The sequence below is a fragment of the Gymnogyps californianus genome, chromosome 1 (genome assembly GCF_018139145.2).
Source record: "Gymnogyps californianus isolate 813 chromosome 1, ASM1813914v2, whole genome shotgun sequence".
NCBI lineage: Eukaryota > Metazoa > Chordata > Aves > Accipitriformes > Cathartidae > Gymnogyps > Gymnogyps californianus.
The window spans coordinates 116,076,181-116,100,963 of record NC_059471.1 but is presented as its reverse complement, the minus strand read 5'-3'; positions in this window follow the sequence as shown (position 1 = coordinate 116,100,963).

Below are 24,783 nucleotides of genomic sequence, written 5' to 3'. Positions count from 1 at the left end.
CTGAACTAAAAGTTTAAAAAAATTCTAATTTAGCAGTATTGTTATAGCTGTTACCCAAAACTAAAAAAAGCAAGCTCTTGGTAATATTTACAAGAAGGTAGGTGAATGAGGCATTCATATTTTGAGAGAGGGTTAGGCTAGGGTTCCTATATGCAGTCTTTTTTGTAGCTTTCTAATAGTCGTTTCACTTGCAATGTTTACCTGTTGTGTAAACAGTACTAGGCATAATAGTTCTATAAATATCATGGATCATGGCTTGAATCCTACGGAGCAGCTGTTCATGGCTGTATGAATAATTTACTGATTAATTACACATAGTCCCTTAAACTACTAATTCATATCAGTTTGTTGTGAAGCCTAGAGTCTAATACTACATGACACTGACTCAAAGATCCACAGGACTTTCTAAAACATTAGGATTGATTTCTAGCTGGTGTTTTTATTTAGGAAAAAGTGACCCAGGGTTTGTTTTTAATCTTTCAAGAAGCCAAGACACCTGACTGTATGACTTGTTCCTACCTGATCCTCTCCAGCTGTGACCTAATAAAAATATTGTAACCCAAGAAAAATAAGTTGAGAGCTAACTTCTGGCAGCTATAGTGCAATTTTTTTTTTTAATTTATCCAAGTGGAATTATTCTATCAGTATAAACTTAAGAAATAGAACTGTCTGAATAACAATACTAGAAAAAAATCTATTTTAATCGCTGTCAAAGTTTAAAGTGAGTGAACAATATACAACTTTTTTCTTGTCCCCCTAACACAAGCACATAGATTTTAACACGTTGATGGCAGTATTCTAAGACTTTTCCATAGCTGGGTTATTTTCTCAGATTCCACCCCCCCTCCTTCCCCCTCTCAAATGAATAGCTTAACAAGGGAAAATTCTCTTCTTTGGGAAGGTTCAGTCAAAACCAAGAGTCAGATTATGTGTTACTTAGGAGTAGGTAGTTGCCATATTACTCTGGCACTTAATATTAAAATCTGGAGGATTTTTCTGAAATGGGGAAAAATTGGTTTGTATGGAGATTAGTTGAACTGAAAAGAGATTTGCTCATGTCTATCATTACATCACTATCTCTGCCAAAAAAATAATTGTGAAGGAGCGTTACCCATGAAGAATACAAAAGCCTGAGAAATCATCTGTGTATGTAACAATCTTGCCAATGGTAATAGTATTAGTATGTACTCATAGAAAATGTCCCAAAAGAAAAGCAAAATTAGAAAAGATGTCTGCAGTACTTTCAGTGCCACAGAATGGTACTGTCCCCTTCTTACTGTGGTGTTCACAATCCAAAACTCGAGGGAATATGTTGTATTAGAAAGTGTATTATGTTCACATTTGTTGTTGATGTCATGGTTTATAATAGTGCTAGTTCACAAAATTGATTGTTGCTTTCTGGGTTTTGGCTTTGAAAGCATGATTTTGAAATGACATATAGAACAGCTTCATTTGCTGTTTGAAGTAGAAATAACAAGGTTATTTTCTTGCTGAAACTTTCCCAGGTGCTCAAATTTTCAGCTCAAAGCCCATGGGTTTTTCATTGCTGTGCCAACTGGTAATACCTCCAGTTAATTAATGTATAATATAATAGCTCCTACAAGTGCATGAGGAAATGACTAATTTGTTAAATTAGCAAATAACAAAATAATATTATGGGTCATGGCAGTCTTGGACTATTTTTGAATCTGTATGTGTATCTCCTCCCAGTTTCCTTCCATTTACTCCTGGCCAATAGTTGTGACAGATCTTGCCTGAAGGCTGTAGCAACAGTCTTTAGAGAACTGCTTAATGTGCATGTTTAGTTTTCTATAATCAAAGTCACAAGCCCGCTTCATGTTCAGATTCTTCTGACCCTGTTACATGGGGTTTTTTGCTTCCACAGGGCAGATATTTTGGAGCTGTTATGTATCTCAATCCAGGGAAAAAAAAGCAGCATTCACAATGTTTTATAAGCACTGAATCAGTTCTGCAGCAGCTTACTTATTCAAGTCTTATGTGCAGTGTGGCTAGTTATTTAAAGCATGGTGAATTAAAAGCCCTGGTTTTGTTTTGGCTGGAAGTTTCAGTATTTCAAATCCTTTCATTTTCAAATTGAAATTAAAATATTGACCTTTACCAGGTGGAAATATCAATTGTTTTCTTCTTACAGAAAAGCCAGCAAACTCTGGTTTGCTGAATTCAAATCAAAATGCTTTAGGTGTGGTTTCATTTCACCTTACTTTGCATACAACTTCCTAGCACCTCATGTGCACTGCAGATGCTGCATACCGGTTCTCTACTGTTTTATTCTCTCATTTTCTCTGTTGTCATATTCTGTATCATTAGCTAGATTGAATTTCCACTGGTGTGCATTGGTTATATATTTATCCACACACTGATATTCAGTTTAAAGGGATACTATGTAAGAATTACCATTTTGTGGAAAACTGCAGTTTCTGTGGAGTTCCTGACTACGCTTGTTGCCTGCCAGTTAGTACCATTGGTTTTAGATGACTTAACCAAATGACACAGGCTTTGTCCTGGAGATGTATCCAAGACATGTCATTCATATATCAGAGTGGATAGCTGTAGAATAGCTCACCATTATTCAAAGATGAATACAGCATTTTTGACTCATTAGGAATTTAGAACAACTGCGGTCAGAGGGACTTCTAAGCCTCAAAATTGCCTCCTGTGAAGACACAGCAGAAATGGGAAAAGGTCTGAAAACCTTATTTCTTTATTATAGCCCAAGTCTTTCTAAGTTACTGATTCAGCATAATCTATACCAAATCATGGAATGCTTGTGTTGCCAAATGTCTAATCTGTCACTGAAAAAGTTCTTTCATGTGATTTCACTTGGATTTTAATCCACATTTTTCTCACTGGCTCTTTCAGATAAGCCCAAAACAAGAGCTTCTTGCTAATCTGAAACTTAAGAACTGAACTTTCCATCTGTCATAGGAGATGGTAATGTTTATAATGATTATACATTGAGCAATATAAACACAGTAACTATTGCAAAGCTGTCTTTAAGTAGCATTTTCAAAAGTGAACAGAACTAGATTACGGTACGATGCGATAACATATGCAGTAAAATAGAAAAAAGAATGTGGCATGCTTTAGGCTGAAGGAATGAACTTTGAATTTGAGATACAATGTACTTGAAAAAGCGTTATTGTGCTAAGACCATTTCAAATCTTTATTTCAATTTTTATCCTTCAAACTTGCTGGCTGCTTCTAACACCCTGTAGTACTTGCTGATTTTGCTACCAGTTCTTTTTTAATTTGCTGTGATTAGGAAGTTTTCTGAATATTTGTTGTTGTTGTTGCATGTTTTGCAAACAGACTTTTAAAGTTCTTGTGATGGTCCTAATGACTTATCTGTAACATATTAGTGGAATTTCTTAATGCATTCTGATTATCTGGGTTCAAAAAAGAAATTGCTTTTGTAAAGAAATTCTTGTGGAGAAGTTTTTTTTTTTTTTAAGGATACTGATGTGATGTGATATAAAATCCAGCTGAAAGGCATTTGGGAACTGAGCATTTTAGTTCAAGCTCAAGGAATTTAGGTTTACAAGACACTTACCTATTTTTAGCTGCACTGAAATGGGCTGGAAGTTCTCCACTTTTAATGTCCTCAGAAAGTGTCCAGGTAACTCTTTAATAAGGAGTTAATTCTTGAATAAAGAGCTGGGGGAACAGCTGTGTGACAGTAATGAGGAAAATACATTAACTTAAAGTACAAAAGTACAAAAATGCTGTACATGAAGTGAGACAATTTTAAGAAGCTTGTGCAACTCTAAGACCAGAAGCTGTAAGGAGCTGCATGGGATAAATATAGTGCAGAGGTGAAAGAGTTTATAAAAGTTGCTGACTGTGCTGGCAAACATTTTCAGAAGGTGATAATGAAAGTTAGTTTTGTGGGATATGACTTTTGCTTCCTAAATAACAAGTCATGTAAGTAGTCCTTAGAAAGTAAAAGTGCTGAGCACTCAGTGGCTACCACTGTGCAGCCTTGTCGCTTTGATCACTGGGAGCAAGAACCAGCACTTGAAGTAATCCATTGCATTTTCAGGGGGCCACATTTCCCAGTGTGAAGCTCAAGTATCAATATTGGCAATGTCTTAATTCTTCTCCTAATGGATAGGGAGTAATGAATTCAACTTCTCTGCAAGGAACCTACCATCTTCTCTGCCTCAGAATGATTCTATAGCTTTGTATTTTAAAGGACTTTGAGTTTAACCTGATATTTAATTCTTAAAATAAAGGATTAAATATTTCCTAATCTCTCACAGATAAATTGAGACATAGATTGTCCACCATGTGTCTGCTGGGTAGAAATACCAGACAAATGTTTATGCATGGTAAAAATTGATGTCATTGGCCTAAATCTGGAGACACTTGTCCTGACAGAGTGAATTTGCTATATGTGGCGTGCTAGGTATGGACTCTCTGAAGTATGATTCTTGAGCTGCCTTGGAGTCCTCTGATTCCTTGTTTTCATTTTAAAATGACAGAGGATTGTGCCTGGGAAATTTAAGTAGGTACCACATTATTATTATTATTAGCTTTTTTATTGATGAGTGTTTGCACCTTATCTATAACAAATACAATTGCAAACAGCAACCTATACTGTGATGCAAATTGAATTATGCTAAACCACTAAAATCATGCACTATTGAGTTAATTTGTCAGATGCATACACAATATATAGTTTAGCAATATGTAAATAAGATGATTTGGAGTTGAGAGGTGTTAAGAAAGGGTTTTTTGAAGCTCTTCAAAATTTCTTGACATTTGGCAGTTATATTGTTTCAGTCATGGCATGTTGCAAGGAGAGGAAGGGTTTGTGGTTTAGAACCGGCTTTTCATAGTAGAAAGAAAGATAATTAGCTTGAATGTTGTTTAACTTTTGCTGTGAAAACACAGCTCATTATAATAATATACATGTGACTGATCAGAGGCATGATGTTACTGCAATTATTTAGTAAAAGTTTTAATTTGTGTAATATGTTGCTATTTTGCAGATATCCTAAAATCAGGATACGGGCAGACAGGCAATGGGTAGCCCGTCTGCTGGCATCATTTTTAGAGGTCTTACAGTGTCTGGAGGCAAAGACTGAACCAGCCCAACCCTAAGTGTGTGATGCCATGCTGGCAGACAGAAACTTGCAGTATAATGCTTGGCTCCTCCTCACTTCACTTTGGTCTGGTCCCAAAAGGTCCCATTTAAATGACTTTGGAAATGCATCATGATGTGTGAAAGGCTGGTTGTGAGGCAGGTGGAACGTGTCTATGCTGGAGATTGAAGGGTGATGATACACATCCAGTACTTTGTACCTCTCATCCAGTGCCTGTCCTGTGTCTATCCTGGGCTGGCTACTTACAAGGTATGGCTGTATTTTCCTGGGATATTTGAGAGGGTTTCAAAGTGCTTCTGATGTATCTGCCAACAGCTAAGTAGCACCTGGCTGAGGTCTGTACAGGCCGTGTGGAGCTGTACTCTCTTCCTCTCTGCAGGATGTTGAGATTGCAATTCAAGGTGGAAAGGTGGGTGAGAAAGGAGGCGGCGAATGAAGGGAAGGGGGAGATGGGGCAGAGGAACGCAAGGCTGAGAGTTAGCAAGGTTAAGGGATCCAGGCAGCACAGTGACCAGTCAATAAACCCCTGCAATGGAAGAAGGCTCAGAGGAGATGGGCAAGGGTGATGTGCTCAGGGAGGAAAGTATAGACTGACTGACCACAGCTGTTGCAAGCAAAACCCCAACAAAATGCAACCCCCTCAAAAAAAACCACAAAACAAACGAAACCCAAAACTCCCCCACCCCAAACTTACCTCAAAAAAACCCCTAAGAGGACCAGAGGGTGGCCTTTGTTTTAGATTAATCTGCTGTATCTTTTGAGTGGATCAACTGGCTGTGCAAATGTTTTTGCCTAAGTTAATCGGAAGAGCATGAATGTCCTCCGGAGCCATCCAGACCAGCATGGGGACAGTCTACGCCTGGCTCAGCTCAGTAATAGTGTATAAAAACTGAGTAACTAACAAAGAAAGGAAGTCCAGTGTCATGACGATGGTGAGCATATAGAGGCTGGTAGTGAGAATCACATTTGTATTGTGATTGAACTGTATGTTGCAATTGCTATATTGTGCTTGTATTGTGATTTCAACATGTTGCTGTATTGCTCTGCTAAATCAAAATCCCGTGTAACATCAAATATCTGCAAATAAGTACATTTGGTGTTAAACAATAAATTCTCCTTGTGTGGAACACTTAAAAGAACCTAGTCAGAGAGTATTGGACTTGGGCAGGCATGGAGGCTGTTTTATACACAAAAGAAGACAAATGTTGTTCAACTTTTCTGTAACCACATATTCCTACAAGTCCCTTTTGTCTTTTTGAGGATTGTCAGCTCATTGTTCAGATTCGCTCCATTTGCTCTTATATTACCTTAAATTATATTGATTTTTACTTATTGCTAATCTAGATCAAATCCAAAACATTTTATATGTTTATGGAGAGCTTTTCTGAAATCTGATGCTAAGCTGGGTTAGGCTACAAGTTAGTCCTTCTCTGAAACACACTAATCACTAGTGAAACGTCAATGGAAAAAAAATTTAAACTTCCCAAGTCTGACCAATCTTTAGGAATTACTGAAATCTTTTCTAAGTAAAGGAACTCCAGTTTCTTTTAAAATCCATTAAATAGAGTGAATAAGTGCTTATTTTATATCAGACTTTTCTTGGTTTTATTAAGCATCTTGCTTTCCCTAGAAGCTTCCTGTATTCTTGGTTTTCATTTGAATACAAGTCACAGAGTAAACAAGGATTTTTTTTTTTTCCCAACTGCTGTGCAAGGTCTACAGTAGTCATAAAAGTTTATTCATCACTGCAGTGATGCACATCAGTGACATATATTAGCCAACTGAAACTCTCTTCTCTGGCTTCTTGCTATGGAAGGGCCTAGTTCTATGGAGTAGATAGATAGCTACCAACCTTTTTATTCCTCGTTTCATTGAGAAAGGAACAGCGGCATGAAAAGGAAGAATCAGAAACATATTTTCCACTTGTTTCATTCTTCTAGATAGGACTTCTTTCCAGTACAAGCAGAGAAGCACTATGGAGAGAGAAAGAGACTAAAAACTCTCACAGATGGTTATCAGAAATTGTGAGCTCAGATGTTAATATGGCTGACATAATTTGATGGTGTAGCTTAGCTCTGAGTATGAATGAGATACAGTTTGAGGTAAATGCTGGAATATTTGTTTCTGAAATGTAATGTGAAAATTCATACCTAATGAACTGAGCTAGATTTACATGAGAGTTAAGTCTAAATTAAGTTATCTCTGGCTGGAGTGAAACAAGGGTTTACGCTTCTATGAAATTAGGACACTATCATCTACTCCTGTTTAGAGAAGGGTGTTTAAAAAATACAGGATCGAGGCAGGGGAGGAATCCAACCTGTTTTCCTTTTTTTTTTTTTGCTTTTAGGTTTGTAACAATATCATTATAAAAGTTATTTTAAGACTGTTATTCAGGTTTTTTATCCATTTGTATGTAAGCTTAAAAATAATTCCGAATATATGAAATTTTGGCTCCTTTTAAGGCTGTGTCACACTTCAAATGAACAATAAATTTCATCAAAGAAGTTTGATTAAACTGTAATGCCATGGCCTCATCTTTACCTCCATACAAATGCCAATGCCCACTTTATCTTTGGAATGAAGGCTTTAGGCTCTCACACAGCTAGATGCCATTGAAAGTCCTGAGAATAAATCTTCGTCTTGCCAACAGACTGTGTCACTGTGGGATGGCTCATCCACTTGGCTTTATGATGGCCATGGAAAGGCTGAGGAATAGCCTCCCTTCTTTCCCAGGTGTTGCTGGTGAGGGCCCTGTGTAAAAATGGGGTTTCCCTGATGGTCATGGTTGCTGTTTCTTGCTAGCTGGCACTTATCATCCAGGCTCTAATTCTAAGGTGCAAGTGCTTCAGGCCAGGCTTATGATATTGTAAAGTTTTTGTTTTGATGATGTGGGAAGAGAGAAGGGATCTTTCCTTTCTTTGTGGTCCAGGAAGCACTAAATCAATTTTGGCTGATGATAAAATCAGGAAAATAATGTTTATACAAGCTAATCTGTTTTCAGAGATGGAAGCTGAAGTGTATTCAATAGCTTCAGATGGTGGGCCCACTCCACTGGAAATAATTGCTGTTTCACTAAGATGAAAGAGCAACTGCACTGAAATGCTGGGTAGTTGTTTGAAAAACAGTATGTGCTCTGTTATTTATATCTTATTTAAGCAACTGGTTATGCAAGATGGTTTGCTGTTTGGCTTGTCTCATTTTAATGACAGCAGAGAGTAGTGTATGCTGAAGTTTTGATTAGCTGTGCTCTAAAGGTGTTCTCAGAGTAAAGCTTTTTGTGCTGTATACATTTACATGAGCTCAGGATTAGTTACTTTCTAAAGTTATTTTCACTGCAGCTCATACAGAAGAGTGTGTGTAAACTGGTGAGAGCTGGCTGCCTCTATTGCTATCAGGCATGAGTTTGATAACTGTTCAGTCATTGTCTCATGTTCTCATGACAAATTTTGCCATGTTGATTCCACGGGAGGTTTTGTTGGGGTCTTGACAAAAGCTTTCTGGAAAAAAAATTAAGACATTTTTAGCATGTAAATAACCATTAACAGTGGTTATTGTGAACCAGAGCCCCTAGATTACACACGAAAATTTTGTCAGTTGGAATGAGCTTTTTCTCTGTCATCTTGAGCCATACTGGGGGAAATCTTGACAACATGCATGTTGTCATATCCATTCTTGCAGAAAAATCAATGGCAGCATAGGCTAAACTTTAATAGATTAAGTTTCTCATTTGTTAGGCGCATGAGCCAGTTATTTTAATCAGATGTTCTTTTTCTTCTCTTTTTAAGGGACTTCATTTCCTTTTGCAGCATTCCTTGTAGCAGCAAATATGTCAATGAGTTGTCCTTTTTATGTATTTCCTTCACAAGATGAATAGTGGTTATTGCCTGTGAACAATTTTGAATAGGGTAGTGTTGAACTGTAAAATCTTCTGTTCACCCCTGGTACCTTTATTATGACAATTGAATTTTCTAACAGACTCCTGTAATACTAAATGTGTGTCTTTAAAGGCCTAAGGGGCTGCTTCTAAATGTGAAAGGGTAATCGAAGCTCAGCAAGGTCTCTCCAGTCCCAGAGCACTAACCTGTCTCTGCCAGCAGCACTGTTAGTTAATGACACTCCTAATAGTTCACATGTATGATGTGTGGATACCAGTCTTGTGGGATCAGCAGAATTCAGGGCTCCTTGTTTGCTGAAGAGACAGAAAATAACATGGAATTTGATTGCTTCTCGGTCAGTTTCAAGTGGCAAAAGTGATAAACATTAGGTTTTATCATATATTGTTTTTAACCTGCAGTGATTAATGGATAATCTTATTATTGTGAGATTTTTACTAAACTTCATTTTACCATGTTCTTGGGACTCTGGTTTTACTGATTAACTGGTAAGAGTCAAGTTCAGAAAGTGAGAAATTCTTCAAAATGTGGTTGAAATAATGATGTGCCTGAGAAGGTTTGTTCAAGTGAATGCAAGAATATGGCAGTGTGGCAGCTTTTCTTTGCATGATGGTGGTTTTATAAAAAGAAAAAAAGAAAAACTTACGTATTTCTGAATAATTAGGAGTGTGGACATAAACTAAATCCATGAAGGATGTCATTTGACTTGTGTTGTCTAATGCCTTCCTACTGTGGAACAAGTCATAAAATAAACTTTAATGGGATATTTAATATTCTTCGGATGGTCTAGGACTCTAGCTGCATTACGTTCAAGACCCTCTGTGTCCTGCTTCACATGATGATCAGCCACCTGCTTTCAAATTACAGCAGTAAATTATTGCCATATTTCTGCAAGGTACTCTAAATGGGTATGTTACAAAAAAGGATGGAATAAAGAACTGGTTGTCTTAAACATGAGGTCAATTCCTTATTGATAAAATTGCTGAAACCATAACTCCAGCCATTGGGAACTGGCATTATAATATTTGAAATGTGAGCTGAAGTACAGCAAACGTGTTTTTCAGAATCAAGTTGAGCTGTCTTACTGAGGTATTAGAAGGATTTTATAAATTGAGCTGGGCATTGGGTTAAAGCCAGTTCATGCAGGGGTACATTCAACCAGAGAATGGCTGCTCATCCATGACTAATACTAACTTCAGCCTGCTGTGCTGGTTTTGGCTGGGATAGAGTTAACTTTCTTCATAGTAGCTAGTATGGAGCTATGTTTTGGATTTGTGTTGGCTGGGATAGAGTTAACTTTCTTCATAGTAGCTAGTATGGAGCTATGTTTTGGATTTGTGCTGGAAACAGTGTTGATAATTCAGGGATGTTTTTGTTATTGCTGAGCAGTGCTTACACAGAGTCAAGGCCTTTTCTGCTTCTCACCCCACCCCACCAGCGAGGAGGCTGGGGGTGCACAAGGAGTTGGGAGGGGACGCAGCCGGGACAGCTGACCCCAACTGACCAAAGGGGTATTCCATACCATATGACGTCATGCTCAGCATATAAAGCTGGAGAAAGAAGAAGGAAGGGGGGGACATTCAGAGTGATGGCGTTTGTCTTCCCAAGTAACCATTACACGTGATGGAGTCCTGCTTTCCTGGAGATGGCTGCCAATGGGCAGTGGTGAATGAATTCCTTGTTTTGCTTTGCTTGCATGTGCAGCTTTTGCTTTACCTATTAAACTGTCTTTATCTCATCTCATGAGTTTTCTCACTTTCACTCTTCTGATTCTCTCCCCCATCCCACTGTGAGGGTAGTGAGTGACTGACTGTGTAGTGCTTAGTTGCCAGCTGGGGTTAAACCATGACACCTGTCTCTGAAAGTCTCCAAAAGTGCTGTGGCAAATGCCTGTCAGGACTCTGTTTCCTACTGTTTCATGACAAACAGTTAATATTCAATGACTCTAATTGCTTTTGTTTGCTTTCAGTTTTTTGAAGTGACCCTTCATTGATTCTTGAAGTTCTATATAAAAACATCAGTGTAAATGAGTGCCACAATAGAGCTACACCTTCCCAAATTGTACTTAACTCACAGCAGATCCAAGTGTCTTATTCTGAGGGAGTGGAATAATGGTGTGAACAATTAGAAGGCCCTGTATTGTAAAACTAATAGAGTACATGTTGTGCAGGTGGTTGCTTCTCATCATTAGATGCCCATTTTGATTAGCCTAGATTTATTTCCTATTTTTAAACTAGGATAACGTTCTCCAGATGTTGCTCCAGATGAATAGGAGGGAAAGAAAGACTATGCCTGAATATCAAATGCCACTGAGGTTCACTTACCAGCCTATGGCTCATTTAGAAAGAGGCAGGCTGAAAGTAAAAATTCTGATTCTTAACTTTCTCAAGGTGTTACCTCTATTCTTTTCCTGTTTTAACCTGCCTTGACCATTTTGTGTCTAACAGAGCAGTCTGTATCATAATGGCACAACAGAGGAGTTTTGTGATGAGCCAAGCTGCATGCATCATAACCTTCTACTCTCTAGAGAACAGCCATATAGCTGAAGTTATTGGGACAAGAAGGTAACACATCTAAATCTCTTTTTCTAAAAGGCTTAACATAATGAAATGAAGCCTGCTGGATCTTCTCTGAGGGCCTATTTTCACTGGCAGAACAGAAAGACTTTTTTCACAGAGTTTTTGGAGCAAAGTTATTTTGGGTCTTGATCTTCAAAATCTGAAGCATAGAGTACTGTCTCAGAATTCAGTGACATTTTACTGCATAAAGATGTGTTGGAGAGTGTGCTGCTAGATTTCATAAGAAGTTGTAGTTTCACTGCTTAAGCATGATTAGATCGGAAGATTAGAGAGCATCGGTCTCTTTTTGGTGTTGGAGGCTGTTGTGTGTGTGCTTAATGTGCTCCATGAAGAAGTGTAAGATAAAGACCTTCTATTCTCTATAACTATTTAAATCTGAAGATAACATGAATCATGGAATAAATGAACAGTGAGAGAAAGAAACTGACTACAAAAAAGGAAAGAGAAGACTCTGGGAACTTTCTGTGGCACTATGTACCCACTGTCAGCACAATGTGATATTGCAGGGCTGTTGCACAGCAAACAAGGAAGGAAGAAGAGTCAAGTAGCTCAAGTGCTGGGATATGGGACTAAGTAGACCTGTGCTCCATTGCCAGTTTGATCATCAATCTTCAGGAGCCTGCTTACCTTGATGATACCTTGATACCTTTCCAACCTTGATAATTAATAATTGTGAAGAAATTGTATGGGCCAGTATGTAGACCATAGATCTACTTAAATCACTGAATGCAACTTAGGTTGTACTAGTTTGTTCTGGAATTGTATACGTCAGAAATAGCTGCATTTTCTGGTCTTGTATACTGTAGTTATCTTATGTCGTTCTGAGTATGTGGATAGATACAAAGCAAGAGCCTTGGCGCAGTGGATGTTATCTTTCTGAACATCACCAAGATGTGAATAAAGGAGTTGTCCTAAAGACACTAACTGTTTTTTGAGACAAGATCAGGAGCAGTAAGCAGCCAGGAGGGGTTTGACGATCTTCCATGTGTGGAAGAGAATTTCTGGATCTAATCTTAGGGGAAATGCAGGAACCTTCTGCCAATCCTAAACACATGCGGACCTTGGGAAAGGGAATACAACTTCTTGGAGATTGCTGTTTCTACTGACGCAGGTTATTCTCTATCACAGCCTTTCACTGCAGCCATTTCTGCCCTATTTCATAGTGTCTGAAGCCCTAGAATATAAAAGTTCTGCTATTCCCCTTTCTTCAGCATATAAAAAGGATATTTAATACCATGTTTGATCATGTCAGCTGACAGCAGCACACAAGAACTGGCTGTTCTAAATACGTGCTCTGTTTGCACTGAGAACAAAGCACTGGTTATGTTTAACTGGAGAATAATAATTATGCCATATTTTAAAGCAAACCAAAATTACAGTGCATTCTCAGAAACTTTTTTGGGACATCAGAAGGTGGGACTTTATACCAAGTATTACTCCTTAGCTTAGCTTTATATATTGTGTGAAACACTCTGTGCTACAGGTCCAAATGCAGCTGTAGGATTAATGGATGGGATTGTCCTTGCAGCTAGCAAGTGCTTACCCCAACCTCTGAAGGCAAAATTCTGTTTCATCCATGTTGCTTCGGCTTGCCCAATCTTTGAAAATGTATTAGTATAAAATTTCTCTTTATGTATGGATTTCAACTTAGAGCACAAACATGTGGGCAGGTTCCATCCATGTTGGCAGACTAGAATTGTTTTTAGCTAAGACAAGTTCAGCCTGGCACAAGCAAGAAGCATGTTGCTGAGATCCTGGGGAAGCTTCACAGAATACTGTTGGCAATTCAACAGACATCTAGTTTGTTCTGGGTCATTTTAGGGTGAATGAAGCGTGTCATTTGTCTGTCTTCTGCTTACAGAGAAGCAATTTTTCAAAGGGGCTATAAAACTGAGGTCTTTAGTACATGCGATTTATCATAGCTATCTTAACACTGCCAACAGAAGTAAGATTCGACTTTAATATAGCATCTTTGTGGTTTGAACAGCTGCTTTCTCCCTACCTGTGTTTCCTGTTTGGAAACATTTTACATATTTTTATTTCTTGAGCTAAAAGTTGGTTGTAATAATGTTGATATGTTATATGACTTGCAATAAGCTCATTATGCTATTAATTATTAGTACTTCATTGCAATCAAGGCGCTTCTCAGAATAGAATTTAATTTTTCTCTTTTTCTTCCCTCCACCCTAGATAACAAATAGCCCATAAGATAAGCACAAGGAACAAAAACTGCAGTAGAAGTAAATAATTTTGAAATAACTGAAGTTAGAGACTCCAGGATTAATTCAATGCTTAGCGTATTTTTGTTTCTAATAGTTGCCCTGTGTATTAAATTGAGGTTTGTTTCTCTTGCTTTGTCTGATTTTTATATACACTATAGTAGTGGATTTTTTTTTCTTGACAGAAAGGCTTGCTCCTTTAAAAAATTCAGAAACTAAAATTCTGTGAGTTTTTAGGGCATACTCTAACAGAATAGTGTCATGATTACTCTGAAGTCAATAGAAGTAAACGGGGCTTTGTATTAATTCTGGAGTTTCTTGGGTCATGCAAGTGTAAAAAGAGTTATGTACTTAGTGCAATATCTTGTTTGGTCCCACAGTGAAAAGGTGCAGTGGAACTTCTGTCTCTTAAAACTGGTTTTGGTAGTGTAGTTTGATCTCGTCTTTGGAAACAACTTCTGATGAAGGCTCAATACCTTTCTATGTAACCTAATAGATACAAGAGCTCTACAACAACAAACTTTCTAAGGCCAGCAAGAAAGAAATGAGAGCATTGAGAAGATAACCTTGCGAAAAGCACAACAAACCAAAGTATTAGTGAGAAAACCTCAGAAGTATGAATAGCTGTTGTAGGACTAAAGTTCATTCAGATTTTCCTCTTCTAAAACTTTATTAAAAAACATTATTTCCTAGAAACTCACTTTCATTTGATATATGAAGACTCCCTTTGCATTAGGTTTTGATTATTCAATTGCCATTTGAACCAATGCTCTGTGGGAATAGTCCCAACAAGCTAATATAATTGTGCTCAGGTTTTGGACTATTGCTGCAGAGTGGCAGAGTCTGTTTTTGCAAGTGATTTTATGAAGTTGTCATTTCTCTAGGGAATTCTTAATCTGAAAACAAAATATTGCTTGTGTTCCATTCTCATTGACTTCAAAGCTACCACCTGCTTTCTATTGAATTAGAAATGTAATTGCAGATAATGTCTTTATAGAAGGAGGGGATGGAGGATGGCTTATGGCATTACTATACTGTTACAGTAATGAGGGGAATAGAGGTGTGCAGTGGGAAATACCAACTGTTAGTGTTCAGACAGTGTGTCAGTATGCTGTGTTGGAACTCTCCGTTATCAAGTACAAGTCTGAGCACCAGAAATGAGGAAATAGGTAATTGTAGACTCCAAATGATAGGCTTTGGGGAGGTATTTCTTTCACTGGGATTTTCTGGTGATTTTTAACATACTAGGTCATATGAGAGCTTTTTCTCTCAGTAGGGGGGGACCTGTATAGGGTCTGCAGATACTATTTGACTGATCACTTTCATGAAACTTGAAATTATGCTTGCCACCTCTGCATTTCTTTTGGGACTAGCAGAGATAAACCTAGCAAGAATAAAAACTGCAGATAAAGGTGAAAAGACAGAAATGTTTAAAGGCAATATTGATCATACGTAGCCCTTATACTTAGGAAAACTGCCTGCAAATGGACCATTTAATGAGAGACATTCTTGACGCTGATTCCTTTGCATTATTTGTATTTATTTCTTTTCCCTATAATGCTGCCCTATTTTCTGCTGGGGCAGGGCTGTGCTTTGGAAATTCAGATAAATATCCATTGGAACGAGCCATCTCTGCTCTGTCATCTGTGCTGCTGTTGCCAGGTAAGCAGCAAGTCAACACAGCAGAACACAAGCAGCGGTGCATGTATGTTCCTTTGTACTCTTGCTTCTGAACAGACTGCACCTAGGCAGCAGCATCTCAGAGAAAAGTGGAAATATAGGGCTTATCTTGGCTTCTCTCTGAGGCAACAAGCCAATGAAATCTTTCACTGACTAGTAGGCTGAATTTGCATTAATTCAGTTATCCATACTAGTCCAAGAGGAAACCTGTGCTGCTTGGCAGGAAGTGTTTGAGAAATGCTGAAAAGTTTCCACAAGCCACTTAATGCAAGACAAACAGCACCCCAGGATATATTTCATTCTGAACAATACGAATTAGTCTCTGAATTTTTTTTTTATCAAGGTCATACCATTAACCCTACTGTGAGTATTTTTATTGAAGTGCCTTGATGACAATGACACTTTAAAATTAGTATTTCATTACTGTAAACGATGGTGGAAGCAGTTGTCTTTTTGAAAGTTACACTATTTCTTTTCCCCATGTTGTCTACGTTTTAATTTATAATAAAATCTGTAGACAGCTGTGTTTGTTACTCTGCTAATGTGAAAAATATGAAAGTTGAAACAAGCTTTTGAATGGAAAGCCAACTTGTGATGTTCTTATTAAAATACTATTGAATTATAAAAATGGAAAGATGATCCTTCCAAAAATACCTTTGCACACTTGCTATTCTTTGCACTTTTCTGGTGTTCTCTAACTTTTTTCTACTTTGCCACTGTCACCCCATGGGTAATGATATTGAGGCTTGACTTTTCTCGTGGCTCAAACAGCTTGATTCTCCTCATAGCAGAAGGAAGTAATTTTGTTACACAGCACTTGTTTTTGAAGACATTAAAAACTGTGTGTTGTTCAAAAGGGCTTGCTGGGCAGGGTAATTATCTCCTGCCTCGTATTTAAATCAAATTTGACCATTCAGGACATTCTCCTGGCCCAGAATATAGTCTGCCCAAACGGAAAAGCAGTTCTAGGGGCCAGGGAGGTAAAGCTGCAATCTCTCATGTATGGTTTTTTGTTCTGCAAGATAGGCTAATATACAACTATTACATGCCAATGCTAGCTGTGTGAAACTATATGGTGTAACAGAGTCATTTGTTGTGCAGTCTGTCTGATCCCATGAGCTCCCTTTGCTATGCCGCCTGAATACCTTCCGGGACCTGGAAGCTTTAAGTGGATTTATGTTTCAGCTGTTTTCCTCAAGTCTGGCTGTTCTTACAGTATATCCCTTATGCCTTTTAACCAGTATCTCCCTTACATTCTAATATGGTCAAGATCTTGACCTGATTGTTGTGGAGCTTAAGGGTTTGAATACTTTTTAAGTCTTCAAATATTCATGTCAATTTGTGGGAGGAAAATAAACTAAACCCCACCTTTCTAAGCAAGCATGAATGTCTAATTTATCTCTGAGCTGCAGATTTGGCACCTGCTGTTTTAAGTCTCTGTTATCTTTTTTGTAAAATACCATTATTGGTTTTAACTATGCAGGCTTTGTATATTAAAAATGATAAAAGATTTCTAGCAAACAGCCCAGCTGAGAATACAAAATGAACCAAAATTTACAGTAATTAGCAGTAGCTCCAAAAATATCCATGGCTAATCATATCAGCCACCTGAAAGAAGGTGATAGTTCTGCTCATATCTGGTTAACTTTGGATGGCTTAAAAGAAATCCCACCCCCCTTCTTTTTTTTTTGATCTAGGCATTTGTCCTATAGACTGCACAAAGCCCCTATATAACACCATAGAAATTATGCAACAGTTAATCCAGAACTGATGTTGGAAGCCAGGATTTGCTTTGTGGATGGCTTTGGACACTTTATATCAGCCTCCAAAGAGTAAGAGTTTAACAACATTTTCTTCTACCTTCTTTATTCCTTGATTCGTTAGCACAGAAAATACCGATTTGGAGAGTTAAATACCAGAATAAGTAGTAGATACCCATAGAAATGAAACATTGTCTGCTGTCTTGGTGTAAGAATTACTATGCAAACACTTCATAAGCATTATTTAAATCCAGAAATAAAATAATCCTTTTTGTGAAGAGTATTGGCATTTGTAAATGTATGCAGAAACACTTCATATTCTGGAGTTATTTACTCTCTCTCTCTCGGCAAGAGTTAATTTACAGTATTTTTGTGATGTCTTAAAATATGACTATGCACATTCATCTCTGCTGTTTATCCACTGAAAACTTGGAGATTTGAGAGCAATGTCATTCTACTGTAATGTTGTCAACCTGAATGTATCAGATTAAGTTCATAAGCAGGAAAAATTTGAGGCCTTTATCCTGTTCCCCATAGTATACACATATATTTTATTGTCTCAAAAGAGATCCCAGACAATTGCTAGCAAATTCCTCAAAGGCATTTGGAGCAATGTATTTTATATCAGGAAAGTGACTGAATTTCAGAAGCTGAGGGTAGGAAATACTTTTTTAATGGTAAGTGACTCTCTTGAATAACATAGTCCCTGAAAATACCAAATAAAATTTACTATCTCAAATTTGCAGCATCTCAGTTAGGAAAAAATGGTGCTTATAACTGGAGTTATAGGAACTGTTCTTTACAAGAGGATGAAACAGAAGTGTCTCATGAGGGATTTGATTTCAGGTACAAAGGATTGGGTTACTAGATCTTGTTCATTGCTATGGATAGAGGGACAGACCTTATAAATAGAAAAGTGAAGCTGTTGCCTAGAATCATTACTTAGTTGAATTTATTTCAGTTCTTGAGTGATTATCCTGATAAAAGCCAAAGCATCATCTGGATACTTTTACATGATTTTACAGATATTTCAAATTAACTATTAAAACCAGAGATTCCCTAAGATAGTTGCTTTGAAAACTTTGACTACTTAAACGTAAGATATGTTTCTAAGGATATTTTTGTCTTTCTACTAGCTTTTCTTTGTATGTATGCGTTGAGTGGTGTTTGATTTCTGTGACCTGTGGCTAAAATGACTTTATATTAGATCACCACACTAAGTAAACTGGCAGCCTTTAACGATGACCAGTGAAAGATGCTTACCACAGAAGTGTAAATTTACTAAAAGCAAATGTGTTCCATACAGGAATTTTTGGCCAAGTTAATAGCAAGTGCTTAAGTTGTCCTGATGTCTTTGTTCTACTTTTCCTTAGCAGAAGTAGAGAGACAGGTTTGGAAACTAATTTGTCCTTGATATTCATCTTAACTCTTTCTCTCAATAATTTAATGATGGTGTATTGGGTTTGCGTGGCAAGGTTTTGGTAGCAGGGGGGCTACAGGGGTGGCTCCTGTGAGAAGCTGCTAGAAGCTTCCCCTAGGTCCGATAAAGCCAACGCCAGCCGGCTCCAAGACGGACCCGCTGTTGGCCAAGGCCGAGCCCATCAGCAACAGTGGTAGCGCCTCTGTGATAACATATTTAAGAAGGGGAAAAGAAGTTACAGGGGAGTTGCAGTTGCAGCCAGAGAGAGAGCGGAGTGAGAATATGTGAGAGGAACAACTCTGCAGACACCAAGGTCAGTGAAGAAGGAGGGGGAGGAGGTGCTCCAGGCGCCGGAGCGGAGAGATTCTCCTGCAGCCCGTGGTGAAGACCATGGTGAGGCAGGCTGTCCCCCTGCAGCCCATGGAGGTCCACAGTGGAGCAGATATCCACCTGCAGCCCATGGAGGACCCCACACCGGAGCAGGTCGGTGCCCGAAGGAGGCTGTGACCCCGTGGGAAGCCCGCACTGGAGCAGGCTGCTGGCAGGACCTGCGGACCCGTGGCCCTGTGGAGAGAGGAGCCCACGCTGGAGCAGGTTTGCTGGCAGGACTTGTGACCCCGCGGGGGACCCATGCTGGAGCAGTCTGTTCCTGAAGGGCTGCACCCCGTGGATGGGACCCTTGCTGGAGCAGTTCGTGAAGAACTGCAGCCCGTGGGAAGGACTCACGTTGGAGAAGTTTGTGGAGGACTGTCTCCTGTGGGAGGGACCCCACGCTGGAGCAGGGGAAGAGTGTGAGTCCTCCTCCCCCTGAGGAGGAAGGAGCAGCAGAAACAACGTGTGATGAACTGACCCAAACCCCCATTCCCAATCCCCCTGTGCCACTTGGGAGGGAGGAGGTAGAGAAAATCAGGAGTAAAGTTAAGCCTGGGAAGAAGGGAGGGGTGAGGAGAAGGTGTTTTAAGATTTGGTTTTATTTCTCATTATCCTGCTCCGTTTTTGACTAGTAATAAATTAAACTAGTTTTTCCCCAAGTCGAGTCTGTTTTGCCTGTGACGGTAATTGGTGAAGTGACCTCCCTGTCCTTATCTCGACCAATGAGCCTTTCGTTTTATTTTCTCCCCCTGTCCAGCTGAGGAGGGGGAGTGATAGAGCGGCTTTGGTGGGCACCTGGCATCTAGCCAGGGTCAACCCACTACAGATGGTGATTTCCATAAATTAACAAGAAAACACTCCAGATCTATAGGAAAAATATTTTTCTTTATTGGAGATTAATTAAAGCTACTGTATTCTAATGTTATAGCCTTTTTGTGGCTTTGTATTGTGAAGTATGGCAGGGCTTAAATGATTGCCTTCTCTTAAATGTAATTCTAATATTTTCAGTCAATTATATTGGAGGTGACTTTTTTCATGTGGAAGAGGGAGCAAGCATGCTTGCCAGTACAAAAAATGCAAGTTTTGTTCAGTTTTTGAGCATTTGAATGTTGCATGTAATCTCCATTTGTGGAAAGTGACATGACACAAAAAAAAATAAAAAGCATTAACTGTGTATACAACAGGACTTCAACCAAATTGTTTCATGAATGAATGCATGTAACTTACTGGAAAGTAAGCCTAATCATGGCATTCATTTTAGTGCCTTCAAAAAATCCCCTGCTGCATTTCTTCAAGCTTTCTGAAAATGCATTTTAAGTAGCATCACTAATTGTTGCTAAATGGTATAGTATTTCAGGAAGCTCTGGAAAATTATTCCTCCTCTCTCCCCATCCAGAAGAGGATATCATCTCTTCCACTTATTCATGGAATTTTTCATTAATAAGAAGAAATAGCCTTCTTGGATTTTTGTAGCTTCTGTTGGCATCTTACTAATGTGTGACCTCCGTGATCCTATGTCCTTCCCTTGTTTGTTAGTCTCTGCTCTGCCTTAAAGTTCTGTCCTAATTGGGTGTCTTCCTTCTACTGACATTCCCCTCTGTAAAATTACCTACAGGTATATCATGAGGGGAATATAAATACACTGACAGACTGTCTGTTATCTGACAAATGGACACTTCGGAACATATGTCTCCAGTAGTACATTATTGTACTCAGATCATTGAGATGAAAGGCTTGGGCACGAGGTTATCCAAATATCCTAATGCTACAGGACATCTATTACGCTCCCACACAAGATAAATGTAGTAGTTAAAAATTCAGTACTCGTCCACCAGTAGCCTGCAATGCATTTTTATATTTGTGTGTATAATGTCCATATTCAGGTACTTGCATAAAGATTCATTTGTATTTGTGCTTCTATTTTGTTAGGAACTGTCTGAAACGTACAGATTTTTTAAAATACAGTATTGCCTGACCTAACAATTATGTATCTTTCTTTAAGTTTTCAAAAATCTTTCTAATAAGAAAAAATTCTACAATAAGGTGAAATGCTGACTACAGACTGTATTAAAATCTATAGATTTTTTTGTTCCAACTTTATGTTGGGACATTTCTTTATGTTCCTTAATATCAAACAAGCTAGTCATTTTATTTTCTTAAATAGCAGCATCAGAAGTCTTAAAGGTGTAAGAGGAAAAAAAGATAAGACAAGTCGAAACACAGATACATTTCAAACTAACGCTGTGCCTGCATATGTCCTATTCCTCAGAGATGTATTTGAAGTCAGTGAAGTTACAACAGGGCTGAGCTTAGCTTTCTCTGTCTTCTCCAGTTTATGCTTGCCATCCTGGCATTTAAAGTTCATTATCTCGTGAATTATGTTTGTATTACATTACCTGGGTCCCATTCTTAATCACTTATGCAATGTCTGATTACCTTGTTGAATGTTAGAACTTTGATTTGGTGGAAGTAGTGAATACAGCTTGCTCTCTTGGATTCACAAGCTTTTTCTGTTAAGACAAATTAGTTTTGTTTTACTGAGATACTAACTGAGCTTCCTCTTACTTAAAATAGTATTACTGCATAGTGGATACTGTTTAAAAAACAAACAAACAAAAAAAACCAACCCCAAAAAACCCCAAAAACAAACAAACGCAAACAAATGTATGAAGGGAAGGGGAGGAGGAAAGATTCATGTCATTTCTATGTATGCCTTTTCTGTTAAATTTACTTGGGTATTAAAATAATTTTATTTCAAATATATAGTTTTATCAATTACATAAACATGTTTTACAGTAAAATTTGAGTTGTTTTATACTGCTGGTGACCATGGAGCTTTTCTGTTTGGAAGTGACAGATGATTAACAGAACACAGGTTTTATCTGAGTCCACATAAGTTACGTGAACAAAAGTGCAAGTATGCAAGCATGAAGATATACTATAGTACGACTAGGGGTAGAAGCTGTTTGAGTCATCTATTATCAGCTGTTTATTCCTTGATGTTACAAACAATTCTATTACTAGACAGCTCGGACTATGGCTCAAAAGCATCTCTTCATTTGCGATTAGTTAATATGGCAAAGTAGGATGACATATGTATTTAATAACAAAGATTCCTACCTGTTCTTGAAAGCAATCAGTGTTTTATATGTATCTGCAAACAGATTTACTCTGATCTTTCAGTTTTCCCTCTGCCTCTCTTCCTTATCTGTTCTGCAGCTTCTGGTACTGAAGTGCCAAGCCAAACACGTTTGGTTCCCTGTGGTACAAGTTGCTTACACTGAATGCATGGAAAATTGGAATTTAATAGTTTCCAATTTTTAACAAAAAAGAGGTTTTCCTGCATTATTTACATTTCAATTCTTGGTAACCATGCAAGAACTGCTCCAAAAAGCCCTTGAGCTTTCATTATAAAAGCTGTGTGTATTCTATGAAGATATATACACGCACAAAATATTTTTATGCTTCCCTAGAAAATAACCCCTTTAACAAGCAAACCCAGAGAACTGTTCAAGCTCTTCTCTCTACCCAGAGCTCCTACAAGGAGGATTTACCTTTTTGGAATGAAGAGGTCTCTAAGCTACTCTAAGCTGGACCAAAATAGAAAGATGCAACATAAACAGAAAAAATGTGCAGTATGTTCAGAGGGGGAGAACTTCCAACAGGTTTCATTTTTTTTTTTATACTTCTATGGAGCAAAGAAACACAGATGAAGCTTCAGAGTTAGGTTGTTGTCTGTGGTGTAAATGTTGGTTATTTCAGGATGTAATTTGTGATTACAGACAAGGGTCTATGCCAAAACAGGCCGTGCAATAGAAAATAGAGGGGAAGATTGCAGATGGGAGAGTGAGATACTTTGAAGCATGGATTGAGTCAGCTCTTGGCTTACTACTCTACTTCAAACTTTCTCTGCAGTGCAGATCTAATCTGTTAGTGCTTGACGTTACAACGAGAACTGCTTCCCTGGAAACTTATGGGGACAGCTGATAAGTACTGTGTTTCTTCTATTTCCTCCTGTTACTAAAAAAGCAACAAACAAACCCTTCCAACCCACTTTTCATAGTGGAAGACTGCTTTGTATGAATTTCTCAAGAAAAGTTCCTTTCAAGTAGTATGTGTGTGTGATCATTGTGAGTTTACTCCAAAAATAGCAATGAACCTTTTCTATTTGCTTTCCTAGGCCAGTGGTACTTGGTGAAGGACTGACTGCGTGAGGCAGGTGGGGTCACAGTTGCCAGGCAGATGCATCTGCAGCTGATTGTGGCTTGTTTCTGTAAAGGTAGCTGCCAGCCCAATTAATTCACCCTGCATAATTTGAAGTAGGATCCTTAGCATCATTTTAATGGAGCTCTTTGTCAGCCTAATAGGGTTTGTAACGTTATTTTACTCAAGAAATCCATGCAGACCAAGAGCAAAAAACCCCCCGATTCCTCTTTCAGTGTAGTAATAGCAAGCAAACAGGAAGACTGGATTATAATTAAATTACTTTTTTTCCTTTGAACACAATGTCATAGGTTTAATGAATTGAGATCTTACACTCAAAATCCATTTCAGAACATCAAATTCCTGTGAGGACAAAAAGTCTCTGTACATTATTAAATGTGGAACAGATGACCTTCTAATTTTTGTTGTTTATAGCATAGGGTAGGATTGGTCTGCATACCTGCCACTGAAAGAAATAAATGATACTGCTGCTGTTTACCTTGTATTCAGTTATCTCTTCGGAAAAGGAGAGAGGAGGGGAAAATAAAGAACATTCACAAGCACATACAACCAAATCTCAGTGTGGTTTAAACACTTGACAGTGGAGTAAAATTTGTAGATTAAAACCACAGGTAAAATGTACTGTACTGACTCAGTGGAAAAGTGTATTTGAAATTTCCCCTCATTGGGATCTGTCTTCCCTTCCTTCTGTGACATGGTGATGCAGAGAGAGGCTCGATGTAAATACAGCAGGAGGCTGGCAGCATGGCAGGTAAATAGCGGCTGCCTTTATTTCTGAAGTATGTCATGGCATTCAGCAACGTTTCTACAATGCTTAATCTGCAGGCTTGATGTATGTGTCTAGACCTAAACAGGATGGAAGAGGGAAGGAAATAGTTTACAGGATATCTGCTAACCCATGACTTATTCTGTTTGGAGGTCAAAATAATTTACACCGCAGTAGGATTATAGATACCGCAGCTTTTAGGAGCAGGGGGCTCTGTTCTGTGCCAGGTGCTCACACAGACTCTTCTGTGGCAGCAGCATGAGAAAAAGCAGCCTGAGTGATCAGAAGTGTTAGAGAAGCAGCACACAGCACCAGCAGGTATACTGCTGCTGGCCAGACTTCCACACTCTCTAAAAGATCACTCACCAAAATGTTCCTTGAGGGCCTTGTTGCATTCCCTTCTTTTTCCCAGAGTAGGATCCCTGGCTCTGGTGCTTAACTCCTGCAAGGCTTCTGCCTCCCCAAATCCCTAAACCTGATCTGGTCCCACATGCTCCAGCAGAAAGGAAAGTCCTTGATGTGGCCGAATTCGTGAGCCAGCTTCTGCAGTGTATACAGCAGGGAAGGTGCAGGAGGAAGTTACTCCAGAGAAGGTCACAGCGTTGCCTCCACCTAATGCAATGTCTGTTGCTCCCATACCAGGTTTCTTAATATAGATTACTGCGACAGAGAAATTTCTTCTCTGTTGTAGAGAGAAATACTATAATACATGGAGCCCAGAAGACATCCAGCAATTTAATTGTG